Consider the following 12,751-nt stretch of genomic DNA (forward strand, 5'->3'; position numbering starts at 1 on the left):
TACTTCAGTACATATAGACGTCTTTCAGCCAATTGATCCAGAAAGACGACCAAGGTGGCTGCCAGCTTCATGAATTAAGTCCTAATAACCATGAAAGGTTAACATTCAAAAATTAATATAGTTTCAATAATCAAGGTCTAAACTGTACCAAATTGTGTTTGCCTACTGGCTAAGGTGGGTATTAATGTCTCAGTAAAACTAATTAGATGCGAAATAGAAGGTGGAAATGATGAACATGGAAACTGACTCAGAGGAAAGCTCACAAGCCGCGTGTGCCCCGAGCGGGTAGTCCTGCATCTGCCACTTCTCACTGTCTAGCCTGGACTGCAGCATCGCAGAAGCTGTTGTGTGACTCTTCCTACAGGTGGTCAACGCCGGGGCAGTCCCGCCCCTCCCCGACTTCAATATTTTGCCCCCTGCAAAAGGCTTTTGCCTGTAATACAACATCCGGGGAAGCCTTTTCTCTGCTGGGGGGACAGATGCTTACCTAAAGCATCTAAGCTTATAAGTCGAATTTCTTATCTTTCTGTAGACGGGTCCATAAAAACTTACCCTTGATGGTGAATTTATTTGAGCAATAGGGCCAAGCATGAGAAAAAATGTTTCTCTCAACCCTTTGGCTGAGGAGTGCAGCGGGCTGGGGAGAGAGGCTCAGGCTAATTCTGGGCAAGCAGGCAGAGTCTCCGAGGAAGACACCTCTAAAAATAACCACCAGTTTCCCTCTTCCTTTAAACCTCGCTAACAGGCTGCGAAGATTCTATCCAAGGGACTGACATATTTGCAAAAGTTATATTTCTCAGCCTCGTGAGAGGCCCTCACTAAGCAAACAGCTTGTGGGCTGCCTTCGAAATGCAGACTCAGCCCAGCACCCTAAAACGCATGCACCCCATGAGTCCACCATGTCCCTGCGAGGCAGTGCAGCTCCCTGTCTGCGCTCTCCCGTCCCACCCAGAGACCCTCGGACGGACGGCCTGGTACAGAGGTCTGCAGGCCACCAGGGCCACTGGGAACCTGCCCCCTTGGGATGTAGTTGTTGTGTTTTTCTCCCTGAATCCTGGTTGTTTGGCTTCTCTTCCTGACTCCTGGAGGCTGCACTTTCCTCAGCAGTTAATCTGTGTGCTCCACGGAGTAATTCTTTTTTTTTTTTAAAGGTTTTTTTTTTTATTTTTTCCTTTTTCTCCCTAAAGCCCCCCGGTACATAGTTGTATATACTTCGTTGTGGGTCCTTCTAGTTGTGGCATGTGGGACGCTGCCTCAGCGTGGTTTGATGAGCAGTGCCATGTCCGCGCCCAGGATTCGAACCAACGAAACACTGGGCCGCCTGCTGCGGAGCCCGCGAACTTCACCGCTCGGCCACGGGGCCAGCCCCACCACGGAGTAATTCTTGAAAGCTAGCACCCCTGGAATTCCCACCACTCCTGCTCTGCTCCCAGGGGACACTGTTTTGATGACTTCATGAAACTGTCCTTAGGTGGAAGACAGAGAAAGCACAGCTCCTTGACACCCACTGCATCCTATGTTCCTCTGGGCTTTGCAGCCTTTAATCCTTGATAGAAAAGTGGCCGGGGGCCTTGTGGGAGGGGTCACTGCAGCTTCCTAAGATGACCAACACCTCCACGGATGACCGATGTGCTGCCTCTGAACAGGGACGCTGACCTGGAGCTGGTACTGCCCACGGGGCTGTAATTCTGTCCCAGTGTGCGCCCACGGAGGGACTGTGGTCACAGAAAGTCAGCACAGGTGACAGACTAGCGATGAGCTGAGTGGACGGGTCTCCTTTAAAGAAAGAGGGCAGAGAAGTGCACGACAGAGTCCAGGGCACCATGAGTCTTGGGAACGCAAGTATTCCACATTCACTGACACCTGTTTCCTGTGTCCCCGTGGGGTTAAGGCACCATGCAGGACTTTGGGAAAGAAACATGAAATAGAGACACTGTTTTAAATGAGCGTGCCAGGCAGCGGTGGTGGGACAGGGATGAGAAGCCGACTAAGTGCACAAACAGCAACTGTAGGAGGTAATTGAAAGGTGCCCGCCACCAGAACAGAGCATGCTAGAGAAACGAAAAAACGCTGGCATTCTTTCTCAAAATATAGGCACCTGTGGACATCCTACATTCAAGATCTTGGTGCCCAATTAAGCGCATTAATTATTTTATAAAATGATTAATTTGTATAGTGTTAATACCTATAAGATCTTATCTTGGACAGGTCACTTAAAATCTCTGGTTTCTCTTGCCTCTACTGAAGAAGGCAGTCAAAAGTGATGAGCTCTAAATTCCTTGATAACATTATGATTCTAAGATTCTAAGGTATTCTGAGCAATAATAATAGAAATCAAAGTAATTACCCCTGATCTAATTATGGTGTAATTAGGAAGCAGGTGATGCGAGTGATAATGGGCCTCCCCTCCTCTCTGAAATGGATTTTGAGTTTGGATTAGTACAGTGATTGCCAGACATTGTTATTCTGAACCCCACTGTCTGCTAAGTGGCTTTCAATTAATTGCGTGAAATGCTGACTCATGGGTTGCCAAAGTCCTCACTCAGAAGGAAAATGTCCATTCAAGTCAGATGGACTAAAATCCATAATAAAATGGGTGCCCTGAGGCTTTCCTTTTAGGATTGAAGTTAAGAGCCCATTTTGCTTCTCAATGATTTAGGGGTTTTGTTTTGTTTTGTGGAGGTGTATTTGCATGTTCACTTGGCATCTGAATACTTTTGTTCTTTGATTTAATCATGATAATTTTGGAATATCAAGGTGTAATTGAATTCTATCTGAAAAACTAACTCTGGAGAAGAAAGAATTCTCTCCCCCCTCCCTTGCCCCCCAACAGTCAAATAATTGGAGGCTTTGGGGAAGATAGAATTTTCGATAACAAAAAAGTACAATTATTATGCTTTAATAATAAAAAATAGATTAGAATGCAAGTTTGCCAGAAATATTAGGATAGAATAGAAGACTGCTAGACATTATCGTCTGTTGAGACAGACAGCCCCAAACCACCTCGTGACCTCTACCAGGTTCCTGTCACTTTTGTCAGTGAGGCCATCTTGACAGAAGAGCCTGGGAGGTGCTGCTTGATTTGCTCATTAAAAGCACTACTTTATTCATAATGGTCAAAACTTGGAAGCAACCAAGATGACCTTCAGTCGGTGGATGGATAAATCAATTACGGTCCACCCAGACAATGGGATATTATTCAACATTAGAAAGAAATGAGCCATCAAGCCATGAAAAGACAGGGAGGAACTTTAAATGCATATGAAGTGAAAGAAGCAAATCTGAAAAGGCTCCATCCTGCATGATTCCAACTACAGGACATTCTGGAAGAGGCAAAACTATGGAGACAGTAAAAGATCAGTAGTTGCCAGGGGTTGGGGAGGGAGGGATGAATAGGCGGAGTATAGAAGATTTTTAGGGCAGTGAAACTACTCTATATACCATAATGGTGGATCCATGTCATTATACATTTGTCCAAACCCATAGAATGTATAACACCAATAGCGAGCTATAATGTCAACTACAGACTCTGGGTGATAACGACATGTCAATATAGATTCCTTTAACAAATGTCCCACTCTGATGGGGGATGTTGATAATGGGGGAGGCTGTGTGTATATGGGGGCAGAGGGGAAAATGGGAAATCTCTGTACTTTCCCCTCAGTTTTGCTGTGAACCTAAAACTGCTCTAAAAACTAAAGCCTTACTTTAAAAAACAAAAACAAAGCCAGGAGTGTAATGTGTGAAGGGGACAAAAGCCTTGCAGCGGGAGGTCACAGCTCTCTCATATCTCCTATCGGTGAGAGGCCTTTCTAGTCCTGGCAGCTGCTAAGGAGAAAAGAGAAGTAATGTGTTCCTCCCTGGTTTCAGGACATGCTGTTTACTAGCTGTTTGCTGGACTGAATATTTCCCGGTGTGGATTTTGAGGCATCAGTGATGGGCAACATTATAAGGTAGAGTAAAGCTTCCCAGGAGTTCATCCATCAAACCAGCTACGCAACAGTGCTCTCCGCCTACAGGCCAAAGATGGCCCCAGAGCAGGTCGTGCTCCTGTACAGCAATCATGACGGGCCAGACACGTTGCTATGCCATGCTTCGTGGAAAGTCCTCTGCAACCTGTGGAAAGGAACCCAACAAAGGAGAAAAACAATCTCGCTTGAAAATATGTATATTATATCTTCTCAAGTAAAGACCATCCCATTTCAGCGAGGGCTTTTGCATGATTGTATGATTATTAACCATGAGATTTTAGCTGGAATTTAGATACAGAAAACTATAAATGAATGACTTCATGAATAAATAACCAGCCAGTTTGGGTTCGTGTCTTTGCTTGTCTCTGTGGGCTCACTATTAGAAAAACCATCTTTTCCTTCCTTCCCCGGCCCCTTCTTCACCCACAGGGCCTTGAGGAAGCGAAGTCAGGGTAATTCGGTGTCCAGGCAAGATGGGCAGGTAGACAGTGCAGTTGGGTGCTCACACTCAGCCCCCAGCCATCCTGCCTTCAGCTGCATTGGGTGCTGGTCCCTTGGTGTCTTTGATGCTAATGGCCACCTCTTCCCAGTTCCTCTCTCCTCGAAGCCACTCCACCTCTAATAATGTCTCCACGGTCTCTGATTTTGGCTTTGATCTTGGTTCTGGCTTCCATCAGTCTCCCTTGCCATTTGGTGGTTCTGTGCAGGAAGCTCTGGGTCACACCCCATGATTTAATGGTCCCTGGGACATCTGCTCTGGCTGTGACGCTCTAGTTACCCCTCCTGGTGAAGGTCCTGGTGTTAAGAATGTGACGTTCAGACTACCAAGATATCTGAGAGACCACATACAACCCCACGTGAAAAACCAAGTGAATTTGTTAATGAAAAAGTCTGTACTGTGTTAGAATGTAATTATAATTTCACCTTAAAAATGCAAGAAGGGGGGATTTTGTGATGCAAAACTCATGAAAACACATTTTATTTTGTGACAGAAGGAGACGACCTGGCAATTTTAATTGTAGTTGTTCAGCTGGGGTGCGCTGTGGGTGTCTCGCAGAGGGCAGCTCAAGCACTGAGCCAGACTGAGAGGCCTCTGGCTGAAATTAAACAGAAGGGAAGTCAAACACAGTAGTCAAGACAGGGTTTTTAAAAAATTATTGCTAGCAATAAATTTGCTTTTTAAAATTTTTGCAGAAAAATTGAAAGGAAGTTCAAAAGTCTTCCAGCAAATTTCATTTTAGAAATAGCTCTGGGAAAAAACAAAGACTATCTGAGATTGTCTTACTCTTTGGTGACATTGTCAGTCTAGTTCTTTATTAAACCCTGTCCTTGAGCTTTCCTCATTCACCGATTATTCTAATATTTTGTTTATAAAGCACTTTTGGGTTTAGAAAGTGACCCCTGTATTTTTTTTCAATTTGATGCTCATTATTTGCCTTTTAAAAGTGCAGCATCCGAGGGTCACAGGTGAGAGTTCCCCAAACAGGTGGCAGATGCAGAAGCAGAGGGGGATGCTGAGCCTCTCGGCCCAGTGCTCTTACCTTGGGCTTTTAGAGGACTCTCCTGAGTCTTTCTGGAACTAAAAGATTCTTGTATTTCTTCTATTCTTACTCTCTGTGTTTTTGGAACATCAGGATATTTTGGTTAAACAGAAAACAGAACTTAGTACTTTCTTGTGGATCCGTAGACAAATAAATGGAACCACCAAGTCTCCCCGCTCTTCCCCCTATATATGAATATATGTACATATGTGTGTGTATATATACATATATACACAGGCATATATATATACACAATCGAGTGTTGCTTCACGATGGGGAACCGTTCTGAGAAATGTGTCCTTAGGTGATTTCGTTGTTGTGTGAACATCACAGAGTGCACTTACACAAACCTAGATGGTATAGCCTTCTACACAGGTAGGCTCTGTGCTGCTAATCTTATGGGAATACCATCATCTACGCAGTGTCTTCTTGACTGAAATGTCATTACATGGTGCACGACTGTGTATATATATATATGACGTACATATGATATCTGTAAGCATATATATTAGATATACGTATTTATATGTGTATGTATATCCATAGATATATACTCACATATATATAACTGCATATATACAGATATACATATACACACATATGTTATACACACACGCGTTTGTCAGGACTTTTCAACCTCAGCACTTCTGACATCATTTGGGGCCAGATGGTTCTTGACTGTGGCGACCGCCCTGTGTGTTCTAGGATGTTTAGCAGTGTCCCTGGCCTTCACCCACTAGATGCCCATGGCACCCCTGCTCCTGGTTCTGACAACCACAGCTGTCCCTAGACACTGCCAGATATGTCCCGAGGGGCAAAATCTCCTCTACTTGATCAAGAACTACTGATGTATATACATATATTTTTTTTCCAAGAAATATACATAAAATGTAAAAATGCCTTTTATCCTAAAAATAAATGAAAATTTTATTTGACTTTCGTCACTGAATTAGCTATTGGAAAATAGCAGATTTAAAAAATTACTTTTGTCACCCCATTCCTTACAGACCACGTCACACCACCTAGTCACACCACCTGGCATTTGGACCAGATCTTCACAATTCTGAAATCACTGTTTGATCCTTATTTCAATAAAATGCACAGCTCAAAATGTAAAAAGGGAATATTGTTCTACATTTCATCTTCAGATTTCCTTCCAACTGTTTTTGGAACTTAACCAAGGGAATATGACTGCCTTGTGACTCCATTTATTAGTGTGTGCGCCACTTCATTTGTGTTTTGAGGTATAATAGAAAACATTGCTTAACTCAAGAGACTTGTGACTAATTTTAAAAATATTATCACGAAGCCACATGGCTCGTGGTCCCTGCAGTAAGCAGGCCTCGGGGTGCAGTGTTGTATGAGCCCCAGTGTGGTGAGTGTGAGCTGTCAGCTGGGCCTGCAATTGGGCAGCCCACTCACCAGGGGAGATTATCAAGGGAGGGTGCCCATCCTCCTCCCCAGGGCCCTGTGGACTCCACGGGCCCTTCCCCACTTCTCCTAGAGCTCAGTCGCTGCCTGGGCAGATCCTCCCCATGACGTTAGGCTCAGTCAACTAAATAGTCTCATGAATAATTTCTCTCCCCTAGTGTCTTCTCAGATGGTAGAGAAACCATCAAGTTCCAGCCTTGTCATGAAGAATCTCAAAGTCGGTGGGCTGTGGGCTTCCACGCCACCAAATTCCCCCAAAGTCAAAGTTTGTCCCAATCTTATAACTAAGTACCATTCAAGGGGCTGTGATTTTCAAGGCTGCTGAACAGGATTAATATTCTAGAGGTTTTTCTTAAAAGTGAACAAAAACAATCAAACAAACATTGTAGGTTGTTTACCAATAATGCCACTGAGCTCCAAATCTCTGAAAGGTGGCATTTGCCAAGAGTGAGTAGAAACAAAACCACTTAAGTTTACTCTGAAAATAGGCTGGGTGTGGACAACAAAATAGAGTTCAAGCAGATAAACAGTCTGTGACCCAAGGTGAGGAGGAAGGTTGCTCTTCCTGCCAGATGGTATTATTGGTATCAACACCCTGAAGGTAGGCATTGTCAGAGGGCTGAGGAGGGCAAGGAGACTCGAGACTCAGTGCTTAGAGCAAAGTGAGCCCAAGGTTAAGGCCAAGAGGTGCAGATGGGGACTTTGAGAGCATTGTAATAGATCAGACTTTTAATCATAGAGACTGCTCAACTCACCACCACCTCACATGCCTTCAGAGGCCAGCCTGACAGTATAAGTCAGTATGAGAAAAATCAATGTCTCTCTTAATCTATGTTTCATTTTCCCAGTTTGGGTAGACATATGTTCAGCAAAATAGTTCCATAATAACAAACACGAACATGGCAGCTTGACAGCCAATGGTAACTCACGTGGGACTTCAGTGTGGGGTGCCGGTGGTGGGACCTGGAGAAGCTGGCTCTCCCACGGGGCAGCATCACTCAGCTCCAGAGTCTAGAATCCATGGGAAAAGGTAGGTTCACGGTCTAGATCTTCCCATTTTTTCAAGAGAGCCCAGAATGGGTGTCTCCACATTTAGTTGTTAACTCAAAATTCTTTACAACTCTCCGGGGAAAACATGCCCGTAGGTGAATCTGATCTATAGTCCTTCACAGTGAGAGCTCTGGGTCCTCCTCAGGTCACCAAAGAGACGGTGAGTGGAGGCTGCACATCGTTCCAGCTGCCCACTGGACGGTTACCCATCAGAGACTTGGGTGCTCTGATCCCAAGTCTGGGACTCTTCACACTCTCTCCCCAGAGGGTGAACCGCGATTCATCTGAACTGTCATTCAGTCTAACTAATCACCCCTAAAAAGTGGCAAACCTTTACTCATTGAGGGTCCTTTCCTTTCATTTACCATAAAGCCACATAAAGTCCATGATTTCTTTAAAACATGCGCTGAGATCCGCTTCTCAAGGAAGCCTATCTGAAATACTGCACTTGCTTAAAATTTTGAAAATGTGTATCGTGGAAGTTTAACTACCGTGTCTGTCTTTATTTCATTTCTACTTTCTAGCTTTATACACATACACACACACAAACTCTGCTCTCTCACTAGAGACTACATTCTGCTGAATTAAAAGAAGGTTTTGAGTGTGTGTGTGTGTGTGTGTATTTTTGTGCAGTGTTCACCATGCCTACATGAGAGTTCAGGGTACAAAAACCCACATGTCAACACTGAGTTGATGCAGTACGTGCTGTATGAACATACGGACGATGGCGCAAGGATCAAGTCATGCTCTATTGAGAGAGCAAACATGGGCTTTTTTTTTTCAGAAAGATTAATATTGTGAAAGTCCTATATGCCATGAAAATACAAATTTCACCCTAACCGTAATACTGATGGGAAATACATTGCTTTCTTTTGTCTAAGATCCAAATGTTTCAATGTTTGAAGCTGAACGAAGTTATGATTCCTATCACTGGCTGATGAAATGAAATGCACTAGTCAGCCAGGTAGACTAAAATTTGGGCATCTGAGTAAAGCTCCTGTGTTCCTTCACCCTGTGCATGACAGATCCTTTCATAAGTTTGAGAAAATATGAGGTGAGTTTGTGTACTGAAATCTAATCATGATCGTTCAGCCGAGGCCTTCTGGCAACTCTAAATATAGAAGTATTTTACAGATAAGGATTTGGAACACACAGAATGATTCTGTGCTCCTGGGGAAATTAAGGCTTTGGGATGTGATGTGTGTTGAATTTTCCTCTTGGACAACAGGTCTTTGTTGAAGGGTGGACTCCAGCCTTCCTCTCTGAGCTGCAGAGTTCTGCTGGGACAGATGCACCACGACTATTTACGATGCATCAGCCCTGGGCTAGCGACCAGAAGATAGAGATCATGGTCCAACAAGTTATGCGCCTTTAGAAAATCACTAAATCTCTATCTGCCTTCCCTGGCTAAGGAGCATCATTCTGCCTGACCTATATATCGCACATAATTGTTGTGGGAAGAATACATCAATAATATTAAAAATAGCAAACAAGTTGATCTTAATTGAATGCTATTTTGGTCTCATACCCTTCGAGGTGTTAAAACATTAGAGAAAGAATACTTCTATGAATGAAGAAACAAAGTTTCAAAGGAAGAAAGAGCCACCTAAGAAAGCCAGTGACTGAGATTAGCAATTTGTTTGGGAATAATAATTATAATAAATTAAAATATTATTCATTCAACAAATATCTGTATGCTCACTTTGGGCCAAGCACTGGACAACACAAAACCATGAGACATATTGATTTAGACATAAAAGATAGATCAAAGTACACTTGTTAATTGATTATTGGTATACATTCTATTTCATCACATTAAGGAAGTTATTGATTTTTATATGGAACATTATTTTATATGCCACACCAATTGCTATGTGGTCAGGGTAGACCTTGCTTTGTCGAAATTTCTAAAAAAATTTCAGCGAAGTTTTTCTAAATGACATAAATCCTGTTGCTTTGACTGCTGTCTCCCACAGTTTTGATACTGGATTCAAGAAGTGTTTGCTCTATAGCAGTTTCAGTGTATTTGGAACACTGGAAATCAAATGACTGAGCCAGCCATGTGTTGTGCTGTGGTGGTCTCTCTCCCATCTCCCCTCCTGAGGCCGACTCAGACACTGATTCTAATTCTGCTCCTCAGCCTGACCTAGTCACTCATTAAACATTTTCCCCATCCCTTCTCTAGTTCACTTTCCACCTAGAAGAAGGGTTTTGCCAAATAGTCAACGTTTGCTAAATCCACGTATCCTTATAAATTCAGCTCTGGAAGCTGAGAAGCGGCTACAAAGTGAGATGAAAGAAGGCGGCAGGAGAGGATGCAGGGGCTTCAGAAAGCAGCTCCTGCAAATAGCCCACCAGACATGACCACAACTGGGAAAATTCAGTGGTTTCAACCATTCTGGCATTGCCCCAGAAGGGCTCCCCATGCCTGCTGTGCACGGAAATCGAAGGACTCACCTGATTTCGCAGTGTGACATGTGCAGTAAGAAGTGCTCTTTGCCCCGTAACTTCTGAGCCTGCATGTCCAAGGCAGGATGGGTGGAAGCTGCAGGGGAAACCCCACTGCATTCACAGCTCAGAACTGGTTCCTGTTGCTGCTGCAGACCCTTGCTGCTCTTACTGCAATGTTGCAAAGGCACCACTGCCGAAACCTGACACCACCGGCTTCAGGAAAGTCGGCCTATGGGAACTGTTTGTCAACATTGTTCCCTGAAAACAAAAATAGATTCTGTAGTGCATCCAAAGTTTGTGAACATGACCGCAGGCATGATTTCCATACCCCCAAAGCATGACCCAGTAGTTGAATGTGAGGCCAGGCAGACATACCCCCACCCGTCCCACAAACATAGAGAGAGAAAGAGAAAGAGAGAGAGAAAAGGCTGGACGGGAAAAAAGAAAGGAAAAAAGAGAAAAGAAAATAAATTGCACTATACGAATAGAAAACATTAAAGTAGCTGTTTGGCATAAGGAGGGAGCAGAAGTACAACGTTGGTTGCATTTTCTAATGCTAATGTGTATAAATAGTTATAATTTCTTAATGCTTTTATGCACATTATTTGGGTCTGTACAAATTTCTTCTTAAATGTGGGTCAAGATAGCTCCCCCAATTTTTTTTATTTCCTGCCAATCTATGCAAGAGTAATCCATAACAATACGATGGGCTTATCATTCAACAGCCAGAGTTTCTAGAAACTCAGCTCACGACAGGCAGAAATATATAGGAGAAATTTGAAGAATATTCACCCCACTCACATTAAGAATGTTTTCTCACTGGACAGAAAAGTGGATTATCTGAAAGAAGTTCCGTACCGTCCCAGCATAAGAATATTGCAAGTTACGTGCTTTGTAGAGGAGTTAATATGGTATAGGCTCATGATAAACACTAATGAAGTGAACAATCGAATTGTTACACTTTGTTTAAAATTTTTACAAATGGAAGAGTATGTATCTGAGCTGTTCAATATAGTGGCCCCTGGCTCCATGGAGCTATTTAAATTTTTTTAATTAAATAAAAGAGAGCATTCAGTTCCTCAATCATACCAGCCACATTTCAAGGGCTCCTCGTCTACATGTGGCTCATGGGTGCCAAACTGTTGGCATAAAAGGACATTTCCAACATTGTGAAGGTTCCCATGGACAGCGACAGTCCATATCCTGGTTCCCCATGGCCCACAAGACCACCACAACTTCTCTCTGCCATTGTTCTTCTCACAGAGAGTCTTATTTCTTTATAACTTGTCTCCCTTTAAAACCTGCTATTTTCGGACAAGAAAAAAATGCAGCCTTCCTAGACATCCAGATCCAATCGGAGCTTCCCTATCCTCTGAATAGACCAGAATATCTGGGTTGGCTTCTGTTCCAGAAGGTCCTGACTCTCCCCACCAACCACTCCTCACCCAGAATTCTTGTTTTTAATTGGTTTATTGACCTGTTCTTGTCTTGGGCTCATTTGTTTGCTTGCTTTTCATATCTAGTGTTTTCTGAGAGCCTGAGGGTGAATTCTAGATCACACAAGTTGCACTGTCGATTCTAGAATCTGTGAGATTGAGCTGAACCTGTTGGGACTCTGCCTTCTATCATGATTTAAAGAATTCCCTTAGATAAGCATTGTGGTCGTCAAGATTTTTGCTATATTTCAAGTGACTGTCACTCTTCTAAAGTGACGGATTCCTTCTTGCCTTTCCGTCTGTCCCACTAGATAATGTATTTTAAGTACCACCTTCTACTGCCTGCACCACACTTATTTTTAACTCTCAAAGCAGTGTCACATACATTATTCAAAGCCTTTTCTTGAAGATCTGGGACAGACTCTATTCTGGTTGTTGCCTTTGAAAGCCGTGGGTTGCCAGGCACTGAGCAAATCTCTTCCGGTTTGCTAGTGTTTGTATCTATCACTTCCATTCACTGAATAAGCGTGAGGAATACGATCGCAGAGAATGATTCATGTGACTAGATGGAGGAATTGATGCTGATCATTCATTCGTAATGTCCCACTTATTCTTCTAATATATTCTTCTAATTGGTTCAATTTATATCTCATCTCGCGCTGCTGGGCTTGAGGTTGAAACTCCAACTTGCTTGATGTTCGGACTAATACAGTGATGAGTCTGTGAGAGTGTGTGTGCCAGTGTGTGTGATTATGTGTGTACTTCAGCTTCCATTCACGATTTCGTCTGCAGGATAAAATGAAGTTAGCCAGTCTCGAGGTCTTCCTCCATTTTCTCACCCCTAAAAAAGACGATGAAACAACATAATTCT

The 12,751-nt window shown here is 43.3% G+C and overlaps 1 long non-coding RNA gene across 1 annotated transcript; it reads right to left on the bottom strand.

Moving 5' to 3' along the window:
- Window positions 1-4,152: 4,152 nt before the first annotated feature.
- LOC103555428 (uncharacterized) lies at window positions 4,153-10,672 on the bottom strand. Its single transcript, XR_546007.2, has 3 exons — window positions 10,451-10,672; window positions 7,873-7,954; window positions 4,153-5,068 (listed from the first exon to the last, which is right to left on the bottom strand). It is a non-coding gene; the product is annotated as an uncharacterized lncRNA (long non-coding RNA).
- Window positions 10,673-12,751: the final 2,079 nt, after the last annotated feature.

This window comes from Equus przewalskii, chromosome 30 (assembly GCF_037783145.1).
Source record: "Equus przewalskii isolate Varuska chromosome 30, EquPr2, whole genome shotgun sequence".
In the NCBI taxonomy this organism is placed as follows: Eukaryota; Metazoa; Chordata; class Mammalia; order Perissodactyla; family Equidae; genus Equus; species Equus przewalskii.